General features: G+C 57.5%; 1 protein-coding gene across 1 annotated transcript in view; it reads left to right on the forward strand.

Annotated features, from left to right (window-relative positions):
• Positions 1–5,544, forward strand: part of IL1RAPL1 (interleukin 1 receptor accessory protein like 1) — a 2,344,491-nt gene that overhangs the window by 937,069 nt on the left and 1,401,878 nt on the right. The window lies entirely within an intron of this gene.

Here is a 5,544-nt window from a genome sequence, read left to right on the forward strand (position 1 = left end):
CGACGCCGTAAGACCGGTGTACAGTAGCTGCACATACATCAGGAATCTCGGACCTAGATTAAGGCGCCTCAGCAGTGCGAACAAATATGTCCAGCTCAGGGAGTCAAACACCCATCCATGTCCGCTAGGAACAGTGCCGCCGGCTCCCCGAGGTGCCTCCAGGCAGATATCGCGACCTGGGCCCTCCTAATATTGTGCCGAGTGGCCCTCCATGGCACGAACCCCGCCTGATCTGGATGAACCAGGTCTGTGATATAGGGTTTGAGCCTAGTGGCCAGGGCCTTCGCAAGGATCTTCGCCTCCGTGTTCAGTAGGGAAGCATGCCGCCAGTCTGGTGGGAGCGCTCCACTTTCGCACGCTTCTTCCAGTACCGGCCGAAAGTGTGGGCCTAGCTGGACCAAGAACCGGTGGAAAAATTCGCTCGGAAATCCATTAGGACCTGGAGCCTTACCCGGATTCAATTCGCCCAAGGCCTCACCCAGCTCCTCATCTGTCAGGGGCCGGTCTAGGAGTTCCCGTACTTCATCTGAGACGGCTCTCAGGGGAAGATCGTCTATAAAGCGCTGGACCGTTTCGGCCTCCAGACACTCCCATGGCATGTACAGCCCCTCGTAGTATCCGGCAAAGCTCTCCGCTATCGCTACGGGTTCAAGTAGGGGCTCCCCCTCCGGGGTCTTGAGTCGAGGCAGCGGCTGAGCATGCATGATGCCCTGACATAGGCGGTGCAGCATCTTGCACGATTTGTCCCCCCATTGATAAATCCGACTGCGGGTGGCCAGCCAGGCCTGTCTCGCCTCATCCATCAGGACCGTGGTATATTGCTGTTGCGCCAGTGCCAGTTGCCGTCTGGCGGGCCCGCCATCCTCCTCCCGACCCCTACGTTCCAACGCCACAAGCTCAGCCTCGCGCCGCACTAATTCCTGAAGCTTCTCTCTCCGGGCTGCAGCGCACCAGGATATGTCCACGCCGCGTATTGTCGGCTTCATGGCTTCCCAAAGGACAGTACGGGAGTCCACAGAGCCCAGGTTCGTAGCCAAGTAGCGATCTATCTCAACCATCATGTACACCCTATAGTTGTCCTTCGTCATGTGCCAGGCCGACATTCGCCACCGAAACGGCTGCCTAGCCGGGTCCACGCTGAACGTGACGGCCACCGGTGAATGGTCTGAAAGCGCCCGTGGCAGAATCTCCGCTAACAGCACCCTGTGGGACAGCGCCCTGGGGATAAAAATATAATCTAGTCTGGAGAAGGAATCGCGTGCTGCGCAGAAGTATGTGTAGTCCCTACGCACCCCATGTTTATACCTCCATGCGTCTCTCCAGTCAAGACCTACCATCAATGCATGCAGCTTAGTGGTGGGCCCCTCCCCCTCCTGCGCCGGAGCCACCACCCCACTCCGCCATCTATCACAGCTCTTATCTAAGACATCGTTCCAGTCTCCCCCCACAATGGATAAGGCGTCTGGCAAGGTGCCCCAGAGGGACAATAGCCGCTCCACCAATGACCACTGTAGTGGCAGTGGAGCGTACACGCTGCCAAGAATCACGCTATCCCCTCCAATTTTGCCCTGCAGAAAGAGGTACCTGCCCTGTGCGTCCGTCCAAAGGCGTTGGTGTATGTACGGTACTCTCGGATGGACAAGGACTGCCACTCCCCTCGAGCCCCTCGAGAAGCCCGCGTGGTATGCATGCGTGAACCCTGAGTGCTGGAGGCATAGGGCCTTCGTGCACAGCAGATGGGTCTCCTGCAGGAAAAGAATGTCTGCTCCCATTCTCTTGACAAACTGAAAGACTGCCCCCGCTTAACTTTGTCCAGCATTCCCCGTACATTCCAACTCAAGATTCGCAGCGAACCAGGGCCTATCCGCCATCTCCCCGGACAGCAGACATTTGATCAGTTTATCACGTGTGGGACAGCTATCCCCAAGGCACATCCGGTGCAGCACATGGCTAATTACGAGCAGCAAGGCATACGCACCCCCCCCAACCCCAACCCCCAGCCCCCAACTCCCAACCCCCCCATCCTCCCCCCACCCTGTACCTCCCGAACATGGAAGCACCTGTCGCGGTCGGATCGCGGCCTGGTCCCCAACGGGAGACCCAGCCCCACGCCCTCCAATGGATCCCCTTACGGCAGCCCATAGAAACTAGGCCGTCACTCCCACCCACCCATTCAGACCGGGAAGGGCTCCCAGCCCAAAGCAACAGTGCACCTGAGCATCTACCTCCCTTGTAAGCATTGAATCACATTCATAGTCCCGGATCATCCAGCTCCTTCAGTCTGCTGTTCCTGTGGAGGACTGTCTCTGCGGGCGACCGAGCCCGATCGCGAGCCCCTATTTGAGCGCTGTCTTCCACGGCGCCGACTCCTGCTTCTGAGGCCCCCCCGGGCAGTGCCATTGGAGGAGGAGTCCGACTCACCATCTCTAGCCGTGTTGACCATAATTTTCACGGTTTCATCCGTCCAGTGGAAAACCTCCTCCGGAGTATCAAAGAATAGTGTTCGGGACTTGTAGATCACACGCAATCGCGCAGGGTAAAGCAATGCATACTGGAGTTTAAGGCCACGAAGGCGAGCCTTGGCCGCAAGAAACGACTGACGCTGCTGCTGTACCAATCTCGTATAGTCCGGAAAGATGAGGATATTCGCGTTGTCGTGCAGTAGTTCGCCCTTGAGCCTTGCCTGCCGCAGGATGGTGTCCCTATCCGAGTAGTTCAGAAATCTGGCTATGATCGGCCGTGGGCGCGCTCCCACAGGGGGTTTCTTCACGAGCGCCCGATGTGTCCTTTCCACCACGAAGCAGCGGGACAGCGTGTCCGCCGGGATCCAGCTCTCCAACCATTGCGCCAGGAAGTCTTCGACCTTGTCTCCCTCGCAACCCTCCAGAAAACCTATGAAGCGGAGGTTATTCCGCCGCGATCGCCCTTCAGCATCCTCGACCCTCATGGCCATGCCCTTCTGTATCTGTTCCATGGACGCTACTTTCTTCTTCAGGGTGGAGACGTCATCTTCAACCCCAGTGATACGGGTCTCTGCACTAGTGATTCGCTCCACTGCATTCCGCAGGTCCTGGCGGGGAAGGGTGACATCGGCACCGACCGCGCCTATTTTAGCGTCCAGCATATCTCTCGATTGCGTGATGGCTGCCAGCAGCGCCGCATTGTCAGGTGCCGGCGCCGGCGTCTGGGATCCTCCAGGTCCCGCAGCCCCAGTATACTTGTGCATCGGTCCCTGCTTGCCCTGGCTACCTCCGGCCCCACCCCGCGTCATTTCTCCGTGCCCTCAGCGGTAGTAGCTTCCTAAGTAGGTGCATTCACAGTCCTGGGCAGGCCGTGTAGGTCAGATACACGCAGTCCTCCGCAGAATGGCGGCCCCGGCGCGGCCCCCAAAACCCCAAGCCACTCGTTAGTCCAACAGGGTCCGAGCACCACAGAGCCTCAAGCTAATGCGTTCCGCAGGTGCCGCCAGCCAACAATGTCCAGGCAGCTCCACCGTACACCCCGCACTCCCAAGCAAGTGTAATACTCCAGGGCGTCTCGGACAGTGGATCCCCCGAGCACCGGGGCGCACCTCAAGGACCAGGCGCAGCAGTCTGTGGTATGACTTATGGCTGTCCACGATGAGGCACCATCCCAGGTGCCACACTCAAGCCACTGGCCCCCGTCCTCCACTCACGGGTCCCAGCGCGCCTGACCACAGTTCAGGGCTTGCGCACACCGAGAGCCACCAATGACTGCCTTAGGATCACCCCGGGGGCCTCGCCACCTGTGGTCCGAGCCGGGCGCCACCCGTCCTCCCCACCGGGGCCCGATCTGACCCCCGAGGCAATAATTCCCTGGGCTAGCTCCACTCACCGCTACCACGACGACTCTGCAGGACTACGCTGTGCCTCCCTTCTGATATTGGGCAGGCCGGGTTCGTCTGCTCCACGCCGGGGCGCTCTGCCGTGCGTGGCCCAGACCAGCGTCGGGCAGCTCTCATTGAGTAGGGCAAGCAGAGCGCTCCCCCAGCTCCCGCCAGGGCCTTTCACCGGCCCGCTGCTATCTCCCGGCCGCGGGCTCTCAGGGCAGTCAGGACGGCACAAAATGGCAGCTGTTGCAAGGGATGTCGCCTCCAGTGTCTACCCAGGCAGCTCCAGACCAAGCTCCACTCCAATGGCTACCGGCGTACCTGCCACAGGGCACGGGGGGGGTTTCTTTTTCTCCCCTGGTCAGCACCTCCAGGCCCTCCGCTAGGCTCCGGCACTCCGTGGCGCCCACCGCCGCCGCCCAAAGCCGTGTCCGATCCGGGCAACGCCAAAATCGAAGCCCCGGCTTTGCATGCCTCGTCGGAGCCGCTGGGGCCCGCGATGTTGCGGGATCGTTTCCGCCGTTCTCGGTGCACCCATCCGGCTGATCTTGCTACCGAATGTAGCGCACCGTTCCCGCACCAGAATCCTCCTGCAGAAAGCCCAGAAAATGCTCAGGGCAAGGATATTCGTTTAGGATATGGAAAGGCTGGTCCGGAGCTCGCGCTCTACGCGACCGCCATGATCGCCGGTCAAGCCCAATATCCCTCTTTTGCTTTCTGCTGGTGGTCAAAGTACTGATGTTGGTGACATGGGGCTCTTCTAGATCCTTCTTTGAAATAGTGGCTCAAATCTGGGGTTCTGGTATCCAGGGGACCACTTAAGTCCTAGATTTAGTGGAGTTAGGGTGTGTTGGAGCTAGTAGCCTATGAACAGCTAGCCCTAGTGGCTGGTCTGCCCCTGAGGTGACCACATCTGGTGGCGTAGGTCACCTTTTTTAGCCAGAGCCCACTATTTCTGCCCTCCTAAATATGGCAGACATTATTTTTAGGGTTACAGATCAGGCTGCTTACCCTTGAGGTGTGGTCAACCTTCTTGGAGGTGTACACCTCCTGCATACCTAATTTCTCACCTTGCAAGGGTCCAAGCACACCTGGGGCAAGGCGAGGTCTGTATCCTCCTCAAGCGGACAGCCCAGATGCATATCAGAGAAGATGCAACCTTTGAAGCTCACAGCTATGATTTGTCACTTCACTAGCCCACTTGGGAAGGGTGAGGTGTGACCTCCTTACTGCCAAGGCATTGTTTTTATTTACATTTCTTTATTGAGTTTTAACATTTTTAGATGCTGTTTGACAAACAGATTGTATGCATGCACAGGTAAATACAAGTAGACATACATCAATAAGAATCTGCATATAGGAGAGGGCATATGCCCTACATTGTTTGCACGCCATATAACGTGTCTGAGCATTGATGCTTAAAAGAAACAGGTGATGCATGAACTGGGATATTTACCAGTGCATGTGAGGGTTCCTCCTCGCCACCTCTGTGTTATGCTTTACTAATACATACATTTCTTATCCACCTGTTTAGGTTGTATGATTCTAGCCGCTATTGAATGAACTTAAGTAATGTCCTGATTGTGAATGTGAGACGCATTGTCAGCAAGGTAACGCAGTTGTCTGCCCCGTGAGATTCCCAATGGTGTTCAACACGCTGTATGCGGATCCCTCAGTCCACCTAACTGGGAGTA

This window comes from Lissotriton helveticus, chromosome 8, assembly GCF_964261635.1.
Source record: "Lissotriton helveticus chromosome 8, aLisHel1.1, whole genome shotgun sequence".
In the NCBI taxonomy this organism is placed as follows: domain Eukaryota; kingdom Metazoa; phylum Chordata; class Amphibia; order Caudata; family Salamandridae; genus Lissotriton; species Lissotriton helveticus.